Source organism: Panthera onca, chromosome E1 (assembly GCF_046562875.1).
Source record: "Panthera onca isolate mPanOnc1 chromosome E1, mPanOnc1 haplotype 2, whole genome shotgun sequence".
NCBI lineage: Eukaryota > Metazoa > Chordata > Mammalia > Carnivora > Felidae > Panthera > Panthera onca.
Genome location: NC_138352.1, coordinates 38369269 through 38390560, shown reverse-complemented (window position 1 = coordinate 38390560; position 21292 = coordinate 38369269). Strand labels below are relative to the sequence as shown.

The 21292-nt window shown below is 44.1% G+C and overlaps 1 protein-coding gene, 1 long non-coding RNA gene and 1 pseudogene across 2 annotated transcripts in view; 1 reads left to right on the top strand and 2 right to left on the bottom strand.

The window, feature by feature from the left end:
- LOC132688495 (THAP domain-containing protein 2 pseudogene) overlaps positions 1–5411 on the bottom strand; it is a 29830-nt pseudogene extending 24419 nt beyond the window's left edge.
- Positions 1–21292, top strand: part of ASIC2 (acid sensing ion channel subunit 2) — a 1018759-nt gene that overhangs the window by 642824 nt on the left and 354643 nt on the right. The gene's annotated exons all lie outside the window — the stretch shown is intronic.
- Positions 1–21292, bottom strand: part of LOC144614323 (uncharacterized) — a 143811-nt gene that overhangs the window by 40043 nt on the left and 82476 nt on the right. The gene's annotated exons all lie outside the window — the stretch shown is intronic.

Genomic DNA, 21292 nt, shown 5'->3' with positions numbered 1-21292 from the left:
ATCCATAGCCCAGAGGATTGTATGGCTAGCACAATACATATGTTGTCTTTCTTAAATGTCACCCAATTCAATATGCATTTTACAGAAGCCGAAGAGCTGTCAGATCAAGACTGAGCTCTGAGACAAGAGTCTGGAGTGTGATTAATTGGAACTTGAGCCATCTGCTTCAGACATTGCCCATGGGTCCTGGGGGTAGACGGCCATCAAAAGCCTAAACACAAACCAATGTGGAGACCCAGGATGTATGGTTGACCTCTGCTCTCGTCCTGAAAGTGTTGTCTGAGCCCTCACTCTGGGTCACCTTTCTTTCTTTCTTTCTTTCTTTCTTTCTTTCTTTTTCTTTCTTTCTTTCTACTTTTTAAAAAATACCTTTATTAAGGTATAATTGACATGCCACAAAATGTATTCATTTTAAATGTACAATTGAACAAATGTTAGTAAATTTACAGAATTTAGTAATTTAGTAAATTTGCAACTACCACCACAATCAAGTTCGAGAACATTTCTATCACCCCAGAAAGAAACCTCATGCCCATTTACAGTCACTCTTAGTTCCCATCTCTGGTTATAGGCAAACACTAAGCACCCTCATCTTTTCCTTTTATCATTTAAACCCTTCCCCACCCAAACGTGACAACCTCAGGCTCTTGAGGTCTTCTAAGCAAGAGCATCTCTTTGCTTTTTACGGAAGTCAGTGTAAAAGAATGAAACTTGTTTTCACTTAGCAGGGAGACTTGGCAAAATTGTAGCTTTGCACGAAGCTAGAAATACCAATAGCCAAAAATAATAAGCAACTCTCCGTAAGTTCTGGTTATCCAGAGAAAGCCGTCTTTCTGACTGCCCAGCCACCGTCCCATTTTGGCGTTCACATAAGTCGCTTCCTCTCTTTGAGGCTTGGCTTCTTCACCCTGTTGATTGCCAAGGTTCGCTCAAGCTCTAGGTTTACAAGAGCCTTTAATGGAAGTGAAAAGGAGACAGCAAATGATGATGGTTGTTTTCTCCCTCAACACTAACTCTTTCTTTTCAAAGGTCAGCAAATCCCACACCTGCCTGAGAGATCATTTTCACCTACTCAGGTGCTTGTAGCCAGTTCCACCAGATGAGGCTTTTCACAGAAGGATACAATACCTTTAAACATATTTTAGTTCCTTTCCTTGTTTAAAATACTGTGGGCTTTTTTTCTGTGCAAGAGAGATAGGCAGCCTTAGTTTAACTAAAGCAGCATGTGGCAGCCACACATAAGTAGATTCCTGTTGAATGCAAAGATAAGATCAACCCAACCAGACAACTGATGGGGGGAGAAATGTGAGAGTGTGACCTTCTTAAATGGAAATGGAAATGTGGTCCCTTCTGATTGGAACAAAGAGTTCTAGAGAGTGGGAAACCGTGTGCCTGCCTTCTTTCTCTTCCAAATCTTCACCTTCTATATAGTGCATCTATTAATATGATGAGACAACTGTATTCTGTTAATACTAAGAATAGTAACCAGATAACTTTCTCATAGGCTGTACCTCAGTCTGCTCATGAACGCTGGGTAAGCCCTGCGTAGTCATTGACAATGGGCTCTACAGTCAGGGCCCATGCTGGACTTTCTGAGCCTGTTAACCTACAGCAGGTAGAAGTGGCAGAACCAGGGGAAGATCTAAATCTTGGTAGAAGTGAAAACACTTGGCCATAGAAAGTCATGGTCAAAAAGTATCTAAGGGTAAGGCAAGACCATAAAATGGAAGAAAGAATTGAGGCTAAAAATAAGTCTATGCATGAAGCCCACCATGCAGTGTGGTTGCCCAGAATTAACCCCCCAAACCCCAGCCTTCCATCAGCTTTCCCAGTGAACTTGGGGCTTATAAGAAGGTTGGTCCAGAAGGAGTCACACATGGACCCCAAGAGGGAGGATTGCAAAGATCCCCAAAAACATTCCTGGACAACAGCTTTCTTGCTCTGTGAAATAGAGGGCTCTGGAGGAAATTAGAGTCAGGTAAGAGAATCAATTCTCTCAGAATCTTTTGGGTCAGGCATCATTTGAAGATATCTGAAGCTCCCAGAAAGGTCACTCTAAGGAAAGAGACCTCCCATAACTTAATTTCCTTTTGTTACTTTGTGAGCTTTATTTTCTCCCACTCTCACCTCCCCTCTATCTCTTTCCCAGGCCTGCCAAGTCCTGTTTATTAAAAGTGTTGTGTCCAATTTACCCAGCTTTTAATTAAGCTGTCAAGTTGAAATGGGATTGTCTCCTGGGAAGTGAACAAAAATTTTATGGTCATTTAATTTTTGCTTAAGATTAAAAATCCTACTTCTGGCATGCTTAAAATTATTAATGAGATCCAGGAATTCTTGCCTATTTGTGTCCATTACAAGACATAAATCATTAAGCTCAATTAGGGGCAAGGGAAACATGTGAAGTTACAGCTGGAGGTTGTGTTTAGTCACGTCTATTCAAAGCAGCCAAGTGATGAAGATATGACCATCAGGGGGGCAGGTGGGGAACAGAAGGACAGAAGGGGGAGATAGCAGATGGCCGAGTTAGGGATAAAGGAATGGACACAAAGGGAGGAATGGAAAGAGAGAACATTAGAATAGCCAAGGGGTCAAGGAATGAAGTTCCTATAGAAGATCAGGGTGAACAGAAGGAGGGAAAGGAATAGGGAGGTGAATTACAGGAGGTAAGGGACATATTTGTAGTTCTCACCAATAGTTGTGATTCTCCTCTTCTTCCAAACACAAGGGAAGATTATACATCCCTGGCCCCATGAAATTAGGCATGATTATGTGACTTCCTTTGGCCATTCAACTGAGAGCAGAAGTGATATGTGTGAGCATATCATAAGTGAAAGCACTTAAAAGCACTAATTCCCCTTGTTTCCTTCTCTGCTAGAGTGTTGAGACTGTGATGTCATTCACCTAATTTACTCTCTGTCAGTCTGGACTCCTGAGTGACTAGGACGGTCAGAACCCTCCAGTGACTTACTTTAAGTATACAATATGACTGAGAAATAAACCTGTATTGTTTTAGGCCACTAAGATAACAGAAGTGTTTGTTCCTTCATCATAATTCAACTATTGAGACTGACACAGGTGGGTTGAAAGCAGAGATGCTGACCTGTAATAGGGAGAGGCTGTGGGCAAGCCAGGTAGAACCAGAAAGCATTAAGAGTGAGGACATGTGAGAGACAAAATCTGAGCAAAATCTGAATTCTCAGTCCCGGGACAATGTTTTGCATAGAATGGATATGTAGAATGGAATCAAATGGACATGAATCAAAGTTCTTTCTATATTTCTAATCATATGCTGTTTGCATGGTAGATGATAGATCTTTCTCAGCTCTCAGTATAAAGGTTCCAGTCTCTCCCCAAAGAGAGACTTCTGGATAACAAATCTCCCCATTATCAGGCCCACCTTTGGAGGAAGTAGGGTTGGAGAGATCCACAATGCTCACAACCTCATCTGCTCCAGCCAATATTCACCTTCTGTGCTTCTACCTTATATCCCTCCCCTCGAGACCTCTCCTATGTTCCTCTAAGCTTACTTCCTCTTGCTTGGTCTTCCCAAGACCAAAATTGGTCCCAAGATTGTCCACATACTTGAAATTTTAGGTCCTGACAGACCCCTGGGGCAGTGTTATTTCCTTGCAATGAAACTTCAACCAGACCGTATAGATAGAGCAAGGAACATAATGATTGGCACACGTTGACAACTGTTAGCTCCCACCTTCCCTCTGGAAGATGCTTCTCAGGAACTTTCCAGATATCCTAATCTAGCAATCCCTTGTCAAGATGGCTTTGCAGCTCAAGGAGAAAAGAGAGAGAAGTTGATGGGAAGGTTCAGCTTCAACCCAGACCAGGCTCCTTATGATCAACAGAGAAATTAATAATGTATGGTCCAGAATGGACTTCTGACCCAGACACAAGTAGACAGATCTCTAACGTAGCTCAGGTCTGCATATTTTGTCCCATGCTCACACAAAATTTTGGGGAGGTAAACTAGTGAGGTAGATAGGGTCCCAGGCTTATCTGAAAAAGGCTCATTTTTCTATTTCCCAAAGACACAAGTTATCAAGTGTAGGATGGGGCAGAGTGATGGCCACACTGAACAGAGGTCACTTTTTGGCACTGCCTACTACTATCATGGACACACACACACACACAAACACACACACACAAACACACACACAAACACACACACACACACACACACACACACCCCTCAGGAAAGCCCAATCATGGGCTTTCTACCCATGCCTGTCTCTCCAATAGAAATTCCTGAAAGCTGGGGAAGGGACACATATCATGGGATGTAGCAAAAATGTAATCACACTGAAGACAGAAGCTGCTTCTCAGTCACCTTGGGGCTCCAGCACTGTCCCTGCACATGATGGCCAGCATGAACTGGAGAAACAGGTCAGACCATGGTCTAGATGGGAATTTTAAAATCTAACTCCACCTAAGGATGGAGAGTGGGTTTTCTGGGTCAGAAGAGAGTGTAGACAAAAGGGGTGGAGTGGGATTGGGGTTGTAATCACTCAGGAGTGCAAGGTCAAGCCTTTCACCTTATGGCCTCCCTCCTCACACTCCAGTGTGTCTCTGCTTGACCTCAAGTGTGGGGGTCTCAGATGCATGATTTCCTGAAGACTGTGCAAACAGGCTGCCAGAGATGCTTGAAGAGGACAGATTCCTAGTAGTGCCAGATTAGACAGAGTGGGTTTTATTATACAGATCCCAACACCAGTAGATAGAGACGGGGCTCATGAAGGACAAGACCTTGGGCCCAGAAAGCCATCAGGAACTGTGGTGCCCATGACCCCACCTTATCTTCTCTGGACCACCTGATCTCTCATCTCTGCCCATCTCTGTGTATCTGTTTTCTACTTTCTCCCTCAAGCCTTGCAATCACTGCTTCCCTGGGTAAACAGTGGAAGGTGGCCACCATAAAATGGCACTATCACTCTTTGAACCTGCATCACCGGCAAGTGAGGCATCTGCAGTGAAGTGTTCAAGTCTTTGACTCCCAAATCCCCAGGGGAGAGGAATGTAGAGCCCTAAATTCTGGCACATAGGAGGAGATCAGTAAATGGTGACATAATATGGATGACAGTAAGACTTGAGCTGCAGTCTTTGTTCTGCCTCTGATGGCTGTGCAGTCCTGGACAAGTCACTTCATTACTGAAATCTCTGAAAATGGTGGCAATAGTGTTGGCCTCTGCTACCTCTCAAGGATGTTGTGAGCATCCGAGTTAAAAGGATACAAAAGTGTTCGATAAACTCTGAAGTTCCATGGATGTGAAGGAGTTTATGCCCTCTTTATTATGATCATCACCATTGTCATCATCACCACCATCACTTATCACCACCACCACGACGACCACCACTACCATCATCACCACTATCATAAACATCACCACCACCATCATCATCACCACCACCATCATCACTATGACTACCACCACCACCAATAAGGCCAATGCCATCTTGGTTTCCACAGGCTTCCAGAAGTCATGAGCCTGAAACTTTGTTTGTAAGCTAGGCTCCCTCTTTTCACTCAGAGTGGCTTCCAAATCTTGGATTGCATTAACCTGCACTATTTCTAATTTATTCAATTATACACTCAACAAATATTCATTGAGAACCTGCTATATTCCATGCTCTGTTCCAGATGTTGGAGATGTATCAGTGAATAAAATAGACAACTATTCCTAATCTCATGGATTTTACATTCTACTGTGGGAGGGGGAGAGAAATAATGAATAAGAGGCATGATATATAAGTAAATTACATGATATGTTAGAAGGTGGTCAAGCCATGGAAAAACAAAAACATAAAGTAATATCAGGTGCCCAAGGAGAGAGAGCAGACAGAGGTGTCTCCCTGTGCCTTCTCTACAGCCTATACTGCCCCCCACCATTGTGGAAAACTTCCTAGCCTAAGATTTCTTTTTTCACTGTGATCTTCATTGAGAAGGTCATTATTTAGCAAATATAAATCACTGTGACCAAAAAAAAAATCCGATTAAAAAGAGATCTAAAAATAAGGTACAATGAATTAGTAAATTATTCACAATAAAGCTGGGATCTCAATCAATATGAAGAGTACAATGAAAAAGTTATAGAGCCAGAGAAATGCCCTAACGGGGCTCCTCTAGCAAGACCTTGAGCTGTGCCTCGAGCTTTCTCACTCAACAACCAGATACCAACAGGGCAATGGGAGGATCATTGCCTTTTTACCTCAGGGGCCCAAAGGCCTTCCCCTGGCTTTGGCCTATCCCAGACCCCAGGGCCATCTCCAGTCAAAACAGAAAGTAAGTCCAATGTGTTCTTGTAGCCCCATATCCCTTACCTCACTTTCCTCTGGTTGTCTTTCCTCTAGTTTCTTTGCCCTCCCTCCAACCTTGTTATCTCTTATCTTTAGTCTGTCTCCTATTTCCACTTACACTTACACTCCACTAACATTTATTGAGCACCTACTATGTACCAGCCCCCATTTTAGCCACAGGGAATACACAGCTGACAGAAGGAGCTCACATCCTAAGATGGACAAGTAAATAGACCCTCACAAATAGCCAAGATTAGTGCTTTGACAGGGACCATGCAAAATGTGAGGTGAGAAATATGAGAGGAGAAGCTATATCCCAGAGAAATTTGGTAACAGATGCAGTCCCTGACCCAGCCCTCTCTGGAAGTGGGTGCATCCTCTAAACAGCCCTGTGTTTGTATCTGTCATCATCTTTTCCACTCTACATTGTAATTGTGTATTTTCTCATCCGCCCCCCAGACAGTGAGCAGTCTAGGCAGGACCTGTGCTGCCTTAATAGTCCTTGTAGCCCAAGCCCATAGCACAGAGTGATGACTCAGAATGTTATAAGTTCCTGTGCTCAATGACATTTGTGCTGAGCTTTGAAAGATGAGTCAGAGTTCAACAGGTGGGGGAGGGAAGAAAGAATACATTCATTCATACTAAGCTCCAGGATTTACAGTGCCTTCGTCCCCACTCCCAGCTATGGGGATGAGAGCCACAAATTAACAGAAGGAAGAAACCACTAATGGTGGACTGGAGCAGGCAGTGGGGGAGGGTAGGTGAATTTCCCAATAATGGCCCCCTCATTGAAGTTGCCACTGATATATTTTCGGTATGTGTGAAAGATTGCTAGAAAGATGGTCTAATTGTGTCCCCATGATGAGAAATGCTACCAGTCCTCCATCTTACCCTCGATATGTGATCCAGGGCCAGCCCTACACCCACAAATGTCTGTAAATTATTTGGGGAAATTTCTGTCGGTGAAACAATGAGGTAAAGCACAGAAAGTGTGAGCTTAGTAGTCACAAAGACCTGGATCCAATCCCAACACCACCACTTCCCAGCTATGGGTCCCTGGGAAAGTCACTTAGTCTTTTTGAGCCTCAGTTTCCCACATCTATAAAACAACGAAAATAATCATAATACCTAGTTCATGGACTTTTATAAAGCTTGAATGAGACAGCATGCATATATGTGCCTAGTACATTTCAGGTGCTCAAGAAATGTGAAATGTCACCCCTCGTTCCTGTTGTATCACTTTGAATTTCAGAGCCATAACTGTTAAAATATTTCATTTTCTATTCAGCAGAAATGAGAGGGGTTTTGGGGTGCAGCAATGAAAGCTTTGACTCAGTATCCTGAGTTCTTCTAACCCTGTGGGTCAGTTACTTGCTGTACAGCCTTGGGCAAGGCATTTCCCCACTCTGGGGATTCTATCTTCATTTGTAAAATGAGAGATGCCACTTACATTCCTTCCCATTTCAAGTTCTAACTTTCTCTAGTTGTGAAGGGATCCACATAGGTAGGGAAATTACATAATATGTTAGAATTCCAGTTGAATTCTACTGTTCTCCTCCAGTTGAGGGCAAAGTGAAAACAAAAGCTTGAAAGTAATTCAAAAGTCCTACAGATTGCATTCCCAACCTCTCTGCCCTTTGTTATGAACACTTACCATGAGCCAGGCCTCACATGGTCATTTGCTTATTTAACCATCATCACAACCTAATGTTCCCATTTTCTAACTTCTGAAACTGCACTTTGAGGTGAAGATTGGTCAAGATTTCACAGCTACTAAGTGTTAAAATCTGGGTTTTTTTCTCCATATTACCAGACCCCTGATGGGAAATTCCTACACATTATTACCTTCACTCACATCAACACTCATCTAGCCTGTCCAGCTCCAGACCCTACTTCCCCTGGTCTTCCTCTTCATAAGTTAATATCAGAGGTAGAACTCCCAACATATGCCCAAAGAGGCAGCTAACAGATTGGGACAATTAGAGTGAATGACAAGAGAGTGGAGGTCTAGCTAGGCATTTGTGCATAATAGACCTTCAATATATCTTTACTTAATGAATAAGTGAGTGAATGGGAGATGGATGGATGGATGGATGGACGGATGGATAGATAGATGAGAAGATAGGTGGGTGGATGGATGGGAGTACTATGAAAGTAAGAATTTAGACTTTTATCCTTTTGTATATCTGCTTCAAAAAAAAAAAAACATAACTCACCTATACAAGCATGAAAGGAAAACTTAAGATATTGCTCTAAGCCTCTAGCATGTTTCCAGGCAGGACTGGCTCTAAGGTGAGGCAAGGGAGGTGCCTAAGATACAAAATATAAGGAGACACTCTCCTCCATAAATTTTGCCTCCCTAGATACATTCCTTGCCTCACCCTAGTCCCGGTCCTGTCTTCAAGATTATTTCCCTTCAGGTCTATTCTACTCCCTAACTTCTCCCCTCCTGTCCTGGTTTGCATTATTCTGACCTTCACCTCTGTCTCTCTAGCATAGTGTTTGTCAGCCCTGGCTGCACCATAGAATCATCTGAGAGGCTTTTAAAAAAAATACACTTTTGGGAGCCCAGGCAAACTAACTGAAGCAGAAACTCCAGTGGTAGGGACCAGGTATCCAGGCATCAGCATTTGTTGAAAGCCACCAGCTCCACCCTGCAGCCAGAGCTGAGAGCCACTGCTCTAACCTCCTGATGGGCGACCCAATTTGGGGCTGTTTTTTGCATCATTGTTCTCACCTGTGCTACTCTCTGTAACAGATGCTATGGAGCAGGTTTCCCTCTGCTCCTACCGAGCTCTTCCAAGGACGATTAGTGAAACATCTCTTCCATTTTTACTCACAGTCCTTCACTCTGGGATGAAGACAAGTCCACAGAGACCAGACTCAAGAGTAATAATATAAAGCATAATACCATTTATTAAAGGTTTATAGTCTGCCAGAGGCTTGCTAAACTCTTAACAGGTATTTTACTTACCATCACATTAACCCTATGAAATAGGTTCCATTTTGGAAATGAGGAAAGACAGACACAGAAAGGTAAAGGAACTTACCCAAGATTACACAGCGAAGAAATGGGAAAGTTGGAATTCAAATGCAAGAGCAAGATCCCCAGACCCTTCACTGCTGTGTGCTTTGTCTATGTCACCAAGGTATTATCTCAGTCAAGCCTGATCACATGGAGTCTTAGAGACCATGGATGTATTCTTTGTCTTGGTACAGAGTGGCAAGTTGAGCCTACTTTATGGACATTCCAGGTGGGCCTGGCTACCTCTGAATCCTAAACTGGCCTGCTTAGGTCACCCGTTGGAACCCTTTTTCAGCACATACATTCTCTCATTTTATTCTCTCCACAATCCCAAGACACAGGTATTGCGATCTCCCATTTTTTTAGTTTAACTTACCCAAGGCCACAAACTAGTCAGTAGTTGAAATTCTGAGTCATATCTCTCAGATAGGAAAGTTCAAGCTTTTCCCTCTACAGCAAATTAGAAAAGTTGCTATGGGTCAACGGTCAGAGAAGGCTCTTGGAGGAGGTGAGAATTAAGCTGGGATGTGCAGACACAGTAGAGTTCGAATATGTGGAGGGAAGAAGGGAGGGCTTTCTAAGCAGGAGGAACAATGAGCAATGGCATGGAAGTGGGACTCAGTGGAACATTAAAGATGTGGTGAATAGCATGCTTTGGCTTGCACAGGTAATTTATATAATGCTGCAGTGGAATTGGAGCATACACTGAGGCATATTGGGAAGGTTATTGAAAGCCAGGTGAAGGAGCTTGGGCTTTATTATGTAGGCATCAGGGAGTCACTGAGTAGGCAAGCAATGGGTACAAAGCAGTGTTAATAGAGTAGAAATCATCAGGATGAACTGGACAGGGGAGAAAGGAGTGAACCAGGAGTTGAGTTTAGAGGTGATCACAATAGGCCACATAAGAGATTAGGAGACACGAACTTGGGATGGTGGCTGGGAAAATGGAAAATGAGGAAGCGATATGAGAAATCTAACAAAGAGAATTCTTCAGGGTTCATCTACTGATTAGCTGTGGGGAATAAAGTAATGAGATACATTGAAGATAACTCATTAACCATCGAGTGTCTGCTGCAGGAACAAGAGCTGCAAAGGTAGCATTCACAGTCCCTGCTCCTATAAATTTTCTCATGCAGAAGGAGATACCCATAGGTTAAAAAAAAGTCATTATAGCTCAGGTGATAGTTACTATTGTAGAGGCATCCAAAGGCACAACTTTAGATTGGGGTGCCTTGGCTCCTGTATCAAAGATGCAGCCAATGAGGACAACTTCAAGCTCGCTGTGGCTCAGCCCTGTGACATCAAGGAAGAAGTGATGACCTCAGCAGTGGGCTGACTTGGAGAAGATGGATTGATCATAGTGATGATTAGGGGAAGGGCCTTCCAAGAAGAGAGAACAGCACGTACAAAGGCATAGAGGTGTTCTGTGGTGTGACATGTTTTAAACTCTTAGATTTTGATGCTGAATAAATTGGAAAAGAGCAGAACAGAAATGGGGAAGTCCAGAGGGAACAGTTTTAAGGAAAAGATCATGAGCATAGTAGTTTAAACCTCAGATTTTGGAATCAAAAGGACATAGATCTCTTTCTAGTCATGGAATATCAGATTAGTCACTCTCCCTCTCTGCGCCTAGTTTTCTCATCTCTGAAATGTGAACTGTATTACTTACAGCACAGTGTTCTTGAGAGAATTAATAAGAAATATAAATAGAGCACCTAGCATAAGAACTGGCACATATATTAGCTCACTAAATTATAGTTGTGGTTGTTCTTATCATCATTGAATTTAAATGGCAATCACATGTCAATGAGAATGCTCATCGAGCAGTTAGATATGGGGGAACTAGTCTACTCAAGGTCAAAGCATTAAAGACACGGCGAATAGCATGCTTTAGCTTGCACAGGTAATTTATATAATGCTGCAGATAGATTGGAGGGAATATGATCCTCCAAGCCCCAAGAACCATTTCATTAAAGAGCCTGGATGGCAGGAAAAGGGCAGAGACAAAGAACTGAGTATCTGGGATATTGTAAATGTTTTGCTTGGTTCCGAGGGAGGACTAAGAGCTGGCCGCTGAAAGAGAAGGTGGGACCAAATCTCTGTAGTTTCATGCATACCAAAGGAGGTGACAATTCAGGTAGGTCAGGATCAAATACGTAACCAAGAAGTTTCTAGATAAAATTTGGGAGAATAATTTCTATGCAATGACTAGTCCTGATAAAGTTGTAGGAGATCAGAATCAGAGTAGGCAGAAGAGAGTAGATGGAGGAAACCAATTTGAGAAAAGCAGGTGACCTGAGTTCTAGGACCCACTCTGCAAATGATAGCATTCTTTTGGGAAGATCAGACACTCCTTCTATTCCTTTTTCCTCATCTATAAAATGAAGATGGTGGACAATATTACCTCTAAATTCCTTTCCACCTCTCAGATTCTAAGCAGCAGATCAGGATGTGGGTCACTATGGAAAGAAATTGGGAAAATGTGCTAGAGATGTTGCTGTAGAGAGATGTGTAGAGACATCTCAGATGTCTCAGCAACATCTCTAGAACATTTCCTCTTCCTTCTCTACCTGGCCACTGCTACTTTTTTGGAGGAAGTAACATGTGGTAGGCAACCTCTAAGTTGGTCCCAAATGATCTCTGCCTCCTGTAATCATGCCCCTGTGTAATCCCTTTCTCTTGAGTGTGATGGACTAGCCTCCAAGTTACTTGCTTCTAATGAATAAAAATATGGTAAAAGTTATAGATGTCACTTCAGAGATTACAAAGAGACTCAAAGGGTCTGTGAGTTACAAATAGACTATGGCTTTCACTCTGCATGGTCTTACATGCTTTCTCACTCACTCTGAGGAAAGCCAGCTACCATGTGCCCTGTGCAGATGGCTTTGTGGCAAATAACTGAGGGAGGCCCCTTGTCAATACTGAGTGAGGAATTTAACAGTCATGAGAAACTGAGTCCTGCTAACAACCACAGAAGTCCCCCTCAACTTAGCTTTCAGATGAGACCACAGCCCTGTCTGATAATTTGCAGTTTTCCAGAGACCTTGAGGCAGAAACACCCAACTAAGCTGGTCTTAGTTTCCTGGATTCCACAGAAACCATGAGATAATAAATATTTGAGTTCTCAAGCCACTAAATTTTAGGGGTGATTTGTACACCACAATACATAATTACAAACTATGTGACTACAAACAGAACAACTGAGCGATGTTTTTAAAGAAAAGGAGGCATTAGCTAGAGAAAGAAAAGAGACATATGAAGAGAGCATTTGAGGAAGAAGCAATGGCATGAATGAATCTCAGGCTTGGGTCATGATTCTCAAACTCCCACACAAGGCCCAACACAGAGTTGTTTCTTCATATTCATTTGATGAAGTTTATTGTGGTTAACTCACATCGTCACTTGCCCACAATCCTTCAAAAATGTTACTGTGTTCAACTGTCATTTCCCCAAACTCATCATATAATTCCTGTTTATAAATAGTTTGCCATGTCTTGTAGGGTTTTCAGAATGTATGTCAGTAGGGGCACCTAGGTGGCTCAGTCAGTTAAGTGTCCAACTTTGGCTCAGGTCATGATCTCACAGTTTGCAGGTTTGAGCCCTGCGTTGGGCTCTGTGCTGACAGCCCAGAGCCTGGAGACTGTTTTGGATTCTGTGTCTCCCTCTCTCTCTGCCTCTACCCACTTGTTCTCTCTCTCTCTCTCTCTCAAAAATAAATAAAATGTAAAAAAAAAAAAAAGAATGTATGTCAGGGCTACTGATTTGCATGCATGAAGACATATGAGAATCTTTTTGTCAGAGGCTATTATGATATGTACTTTCTAAACTTCTTCTTTGATATTGTTCTACAGACAGATATAACTAATGGGCTAGGTGTCTTAGTCCTTGAAGAGCTCTCATTAATTTCTTACCTAGCTTCATTTATAAAAACTAGCCTCATATTGCCTTTGTACTGCTGACATATTTGTTGAAACTCTGCCCAGAAATTTTTCACATATGATGGGATTTCCACTTGAGCCTAGAATGTACTAGCAGAACTAGGGTGATCTCCCTCTAGTATATATTAGTAAATCTCACCATATCCATTGTCTTCTTTGTCTGATGTTTACCTGCAGACTCTTCCATCTCCTTTGCAGTTGAGTTGGGACCCAGGTAACTAGTTCTAGACCATGAGCTGTAAACAGGAGAGATTTGTTGTCCCATCTGTTTGAGGGTAGATAAGAGTGGGAGTGGATTCTTCTCGACCTCTATTCCTCTGCTGCAATGTCCATTGAGTAGATGAGTTGAGATGGGTGTATTGTAAGATGGAAGCAGCCGAGATTGCTGAGTGACCACATGGAGAACAAACCACCCTCACCTGGACTTTGAATTGGTAAGAAATAAACATTTTCCATGTTAAGTCATTGAAATTTGAGTTTATCTATTACCACAACAGAGCCTTGCTTATACTGAGGGACCGCTGAGCTCACTGAGGTAGCCCTTTCCATGTGGTGAACTAGCCAAAAGCCATAAATGGCAGCTCTAGCTAAAAATTCCTGGAAATGTGGTCTAAGCCATCACTGTTGAATGAGTGATCATTGCTGATGAAGGTCTACATCTTTAATAAAGGTGAAAATACCATCAGATGAATAATAATACATGGCTATTGGGGGCAGGGTAGTAAATAGTTATCTTCAGGAATGGCTGGAACTAGTCACCCCAATACCAAGAAGACTCTCTGTCCACCTTCATTCTCTGCTTCTCTCTGGTATGGGCATCATTCATCCAGACTGACATTTCTGAAAAACTAAAACATGCTGCTGGAAGCCTGGGGCCCATTCTCTGTGTTAATGAGTGGCTGAGAATAGCAGATATTTATTCTTTTACAGTCCTGGAGGCCAGAAGTGTCACTAAGCTGAAATCAAGATGTTGGCAGGGCCATGCTCCTCCAAGAGGCTCTAGGGGAGAATCTGTTTCTTGATTCTTCTGGCTTCTGGTGGCTACCATCATTCCTTGGTTCATGGTCCCATTCCTCCAATCTCTGCCTCAGTGATTGCATTGTCTTCTCTTCTTCTGTCTGTAGTCAAACTTTCATCTGCCTTCCTCTTACAAAGATGCTTGAGACTGTATTTAGGGCCCACCTGGGTAGTCCAGGATACTATCTCCCTCAAGATCCTTAAATTAATCACATCTGCAGAGTCTTTGCCTTATAAAGTAATACATACACTTTCTGATACATTTGGGATGGAGCATCATTCTACCTACTATACCTGGCTAGGAGGAAAAGGTCTGTCTACTGCCAGAACAATGAGGAAGAGGTTGTACAATGATAAAAATGATAAGGTTCTATGAAAGGAGCTGTGATACACTCCAGTTAGTGTTTGACTGCTTAGCATAGTGCCTGTTACATGCTAGCCACTTGGAGGTCTTTATGGACATGCCAAGGTGAAGGCCCTAATGGGAGTAGCCCAATGTGTTGGGCAGCCACCATGATCCAGAAGGGCCTGACTTGGGAAGGTTTCCAGACAGCTGAAGGCTGCTACTGAACTGTGTGGGAGCGCCTGGGCCTAGCCTTCCAGACTCCTGAAGCATACTGCCAGCAGGGGGTATTCCGTTCACTGGCCTACATGTGGCCCCTGAACATCTGGGCCATGCAGCTGGCCCTGCAGCAGCAGCAGCAGCATAAAAAGGCCTCCAGGCCAATAGCCTAACAGGGCACAGGACTAAGCACAGGGTCTAAACTTGGACCAAAGGAAGCCATGGCAAACCCAGGGTGAGCTCTCTGAAATGTCGGAGAGAGACTCTAACAGCCCAGCCTCCAACCTGGCCTTTCCTCTTCACCCCTCACCCCACCAATCTCCTGCAGCCCTGAGTCACCAAGACAATCATGCCCCTACCCAATCTGCCAGTTAAGAGGGGTTGAGGGTGACCCAGGAGTCAGAATCACTTATTTATTTCATCCTTCACCCAATCCCCTCACTGCATGAAATGATTGAGGAAGTCAGTTGACTCCCCCAGGCCCACTCATGGGGTGGCAGACATACATGGGTACAAATAAAAGACCCAGAAAGCCAAAAAAAAAAACTGAACTGAAATAAGGGTTGTGTCAGGAAATCTAACACACACACACACACACACACACACACACACACACACACAACTAAATGAGACCAGAGAGATGAGAAGGGCCTGCTCTTGTGAGGGACCCATGGACCACGTTAAGGATGGTGATGGGATGGCTTAAAGGGCATAAAGCAGGGAGAGCATAATCAGAGAGCACTCTTTCTCCTGGTTGGAGCATAGTCTGGTGATGGGTGTAAGTTAGACGCCAAGGTGAGGGATGGCTGTATCTTGGACGAAGCTGGTGGCAGAGTTGATGGAGAGAAGTGCATGGATCTAAACTCTGCTGACTAGGCAAAATGAGCAAAACTTAGGGATTGGTTAGCTCACCGCTAAGATGGAAAGATGTCAAGTCCTTCCAGGTTGTCAACTGAATATGCAGCAGTGTTAGTGGCGTCATTGACCAGAATATAATACATGCAAAGTACAAGGTGTGACAAGAGCGGGGGTGGGGGTGGGGGCAGGGGAAGGCGGTGAATCCAGCATTAGACATTTGAAGTAGAAAGCGAGTGTGAGGCAGCCACATGGAGAAGAAAAGTGAGTATTTGGAGACCCAGGTAGATCTCAAGAAGTGGGGGTGGAGATAGAAGTTTCTGTCATCAGCTTAGAGATGGCTGTCGAAGATGCATGGCTATGGCAGAAAGCACTTCAGGGAAAACAGAGGGGAAAAATAATTCATTTTAGCTGAGCAAACACCTTCCTTGTTCCAGGTCCAGCTTGATACCAGGAATACAGAGATGAATAAGACACAGCGCCTTGGGTCTGTTAGATAATTAAATATAACGTGATAGATGTAGGAACAGGCACCCACCAAGGGAGAGGTAGTGTGATCATCTCTGCCAGTCAGTTAGAGGCAGGTGGGATCCATGACCAACAGGTCAGTGGCCTGTTACCACTGTGGGAGCCCTTCTCTCACCACGCAGTGTCTTCCTTTATGAAGCCCTTGTCATCCCTCCTCACAGTCATCAACAGGCCATGAGATGGGGATTTTTCTGCCCTTCCCACCCAGCCTTTGCCAACACAGACTCTATTTTTTTTTGCATCCTGTGGATCTTTCCCTGCAATAGAAATCCCCTTCCCAGCTCCCCCAGCAATGCTCCTCACCAAAACTTTGCAGAGTTGCAAAACTTGTGACTCCAGCAGGCCTCGTTAGAAAAGTGAAACTAATGAACCCGCTGTATTACGCAGCTGTCTCCATCAGTAATGAAATCCTTTTATTACAAGGGATTAGTTTAAAACATGTTATTAAACAGATCAAAATGAGCAATAGCAATGAAAGTCGTTAGAATGCAAGGCATATGAGAGAACAGCTTTCCCTCTGAAATAAGAGAAATCTGGCAGTTACGATTGGAACGATTTTGTTCGGGGGGGTGATGAGAGGGACGTGCACGAGGAATCATGGGATGCAGGGACCACAGCTACAGCTTAGAGCAGTGGGGCTCACCTGTGATGAGGCAGGGATGCTGGAAAGAGCAGCCCCTGGTTCAACCCAAAGGCAAGGGCACAGGGGTTAGGGAGAGAGGGATGCACAGGCCACCAAAAACCCAGCAGAAGACAAGTTGTTCCATTTTGTATTCATAGTACAGTAACAGTGGCTACTATATGTTGAGTGCTTACTGTGGGTTATCATTTTGCTAAGTTCTGCATATACATATGTATATACATATATATGTATACCTATATATATATATATATATATATATATACACATATACATATGTGTATATATGTATATGTGTGTGTGTGTGTGTGTGTGTGTGTGTATGTGTGTATTTATTTATTTTGAGAGAGAAAAAAGAAACACTTGAGCAGGGGAGGGGCAGAGAGAGAAAGGGAGAGAGAGAATCCCAAGCAGGCTCCACACTACCAGCACAGAGCCCAGTGCAGGGCTTGAACTCACAAACAATGAGATCATGACCTGAGCCAAAGTCAGATGTTTAACCGACTGAGCCACCCAGGCACCCCTTGCACATCTTATTTAAATCCTTACAACAACATATGCAAAGGGTAATGTTATCACCCCCATTTCACAGACAAGAAAACTGACCCTCAAGAGGTTCACATCTTGCCTATCTCGCATAACTAGTAAAGTCTAAGAGTGGGATTTGGGATTGAATCCTTATCTGTGTAATTTCAGAGGATGCACTCCTAACCATTCTGCTATGAAGAAAGAGCTTAATGTAACACACGTATGGCCCTGTCCTCCAGGGGTTTACCAACGACATTGGGAGTATGAGTGAAATGTATAGATTTACAATGCAAACAACTCAGTTAGTTATCAAGAGTATGGGTCTGAGCTCAGGCTCAATATTCCAAGGATTCAGCTTTAGTTGGACATGCCTCAGGACTGAGTCTATGTGCATGAGAAAATAAGAAGCCTTACAGTAAGGAGCTTACCCTGAGCACAGAGAGAACATGACCTTCATTCAAGGTCAATGATCTGCCCTTGGCACGACGGATGCAACATGGCATGCCTCTCTGTTAAGGCCACTTGCCCACTGTCCTCCCCCAATTCCCCAGAATGAGACAGCTTGGGGAAACTCAGATTATTAAAGTAACATGAAAACAAATGTAATTTGGAATTTTAGCCTCTCGAGTGTTGATGGCACTGGAAGTTGACACATCCCTCCAACACTGAAATCCCTCCCTTAAATTCCTGACAAATAGTGCAAGTAAAGGAGAGCCCCAGCATCACAGGGCAGCTCATTCCCCTGGTGAGTAGCACTGACTTATTAGAACATTTTTTCTTACACAGAGCAGAAATATGCCTGGCTGACACTTTTACCAATTAACATTAATTCTGTCCATTAGCCTTACAAAATGACTTTTCAATGTGACAAAATTGGACACTTGCAAAGGGTGGTCATGTTCCTTCTTCAGCCTCAATTCTACAGGGTAACATTCTCCCAGTTTCTCGGACTTCAGTGCCCTCAGTATCAGATCACTTCTCTGGGGTACATGGACCACTTTGTCAATGTCTCACTTAAAGTATGGGGGCCAGAAGTGAGCATCAGCATCCACATGCTATCAGATCCGATGCTAGTCCAGTGGGATCATCACCTCCTTCCTTTTGGAACCTCTACTTTTAAAAATACACACTCGGCTTCCACTCCTAATGGCCACACCACTCTCTGGCTTGTGTCTAACTCACTCCTAAGTAAACAAGCCTTTGTCCCCACATGCTTCTGCTAAGTCACTCCACCCTCCTCCAATCCCTGTGCACTTGGTTTCTGGCCCAATATTAATCTCTGCTAAATGAGTTGACCCTTTGTTCCAGCTTATTGTGATCATTTTGGATCCTGATTCTGTCATCTGACATAATCACCATCTCTGCCACTGTCTTGTCATCTGCAAATTTGATGAGCAAAAGCTCATTGTATTTCTCTGAGTCATTGACAGAAACAGGGGATTTGTCAGGCCAAGAATGGGGCCTAGGGTGGGGCCCTGATGCTGTCTAAAACTGACTGTCTCCCAATGTCTAGACATTGAGACATGGAAAAATTGATACACTGTGTCAAACTCACAAAAGGGCAGACTATGAGTCAAAAGGTCAGTGTGCTATTGATATTGGGATGACTTTTTGCCATGAAGCCTGCAGTTGCCAGTCATCCCGAGACAACGTCTTGTACATCCATTCCCTTATATCAGCAACCTGGAAAGTATGCTGTGCTCTTAGGAGGTAGGGGCTGAACATGCTGTTTTTAAATGAAAAAGAAGTAAATACACTTATACTTCCATGAACACAAGTTAGCATGCATGGTTTCCCATTCTTATATGGACATCCTGGATGCAAACACAATTCCCACATGGCCAAACCCTCAAGCTCTCTAATGAAAGAAAAAAATATGCAATCGAGTCATTGTAATCTATGTGATAAATGCTCTCCTGGAGGGGTGGACAAATTGCTGTGGGACCCTGCCAGGGGAATCAGAGACTCAGAGAATTTACACAACGTGCGAAATGCCATTCAACTAGTATATGGAGAAGGTAGGATTTGAGCCCAGGCCTGTCTTTGCCATGACCTATGCTTTCATATCCTTCGTGGTCACGGAAATAGCTACCAGATTTTGAACACCTACTATGTGCCAGGCCCTGGGCTCAGCTCTTCCCACTTCCTCAGAATGAACTTCCCAGGTGGTGTTATCATCACTAACCTTACCTTACCACTGAGGAGCAGGGGAGGGACCGAGGGTTTTGGTGCCTCACTCTGGGGCATGTACCAGTAGTGGCTGAGTTGAGTTGGGGCTATCTGACTCCAGAGCCAGAGCTTCCCCCATCTGCCTGGATAAGAGGACACAAGAGCAGAGAGTCTGATGAGGGAGGCTTGTGGCCATGTGGGACCTGCAGAGGGCAAAAGCAGCCATGGTTTGTCCTGCAACTGCCTTGGACAGCATAATCACTGGCTTCTGGGCTGTCCCCTTGATCTGTCATCCAGGGTTCAAACCATCCGCAAACAGCCCCTGTATTGCAGGAGGCCTGAATATGGCCTGCACTGAAGAAGGGTGAAGGGGTCCAGCTGTGGGATTCAGAGGTAGTAGCCGCTGATACATGCAGGGTCCCACCCACCATGCCACAGCCCAGGGAGACTGTGACCCAACCTGCCCCAAGCAAGTCAGTTTGCCCTCCGTTTCATAAAAAAGAATTCCTAACATGGCATTTCCAGAAAAAAATACATGTCAAGTTTTGGCTTCAGAGCTAATAAATCCTCTCTGAACAACCCTCATGCCCGCTAGAGATGAATAACAATTCTTTGTTCTTAATGGACAAAGAAGGTACAGTCACCCACTAAGTGTTGATACAAGCCGCCTGCTGGGAAAAGCGAGGGGTCTCCCTCTCCAAGGCCCCAATCCCTGCCATGTAGAATGGTGAGCAGTGATTCCAGCTCTTCTGTAAAATACAAAACTGCCTCCATTGGCCTATCTTCACTGATTTTCCTCACTGGAGAAATTCTTGGTGAGTGTGCACTCTGGGTGCTCAGCAGTAAAAGCAAACACAAAAGGCATGATTTGGGGCATGTTAACCACCCTGGTGGCACACCATCTATTTGCCAGGGAGGGCTGGACCTTGCAGAGACCACAGAGATGCCCAGGGCTGGCAATATGCAGAACTGCAGCTATTAAGAGGCACTCATGAAGAACCCCTTTACGCATTCTTCTATGCTTACCCATAGTCAGGCCTCCTGCAGTGCAAGGACTTTGCAGGGGGCAGGGGGAGGCAAGTGTTCGTCCCCTTGCTGCGGGATCAAGGGGACAGCCTCACAGCCTGTGACTATGCTCTCCAAGCCTGCAGAAGAACCAGCCTTTGAAACACTGATGATTACCTTCCGGTGTAGGACGCCCGCCACTCCCAGAATTTGAAACTAAGAGCTTGGCTGAGACCCTGGAGGCAAGAATATGAGTTCTGCATATAGAAGCATCTGGACACAGATAGGTCTCTGTTATGGCCAGCTGTGCGATGGTGGGCATGCCACTTAACCTCCCTGAGCCTGTTATTTTTCTCCTGTAGAAGATGAAGGTGCTGGGGCACCTGGGTGGCTCAATTGGTTAAGCATCCGACCTCGGCTCGCGTCGTGATCTCATGGTTGGTGAGTTCAGGCCCCGTGTTGGGCTCCGGGCTGACAGCTTGGAGCCTGGGTCTTGCTTCAGATTCTGTGTATCCCTCTTTCTCTGTGCCCCTCCCCCACTCACACTCTTCACACTCTGTGTGTCTCTCTCTCAAAAATAAATGAACGTTAAAAAAAAAAAAAGAAGAAGAAGGCACTTTCTACCTCAGAGATGGAATTTACATAGCAGGCACCTGGAGTGCCTAGCATAGAGTAGGTACCTAATCAGTGTTTATAGCATTATCACCATCATCATGTTT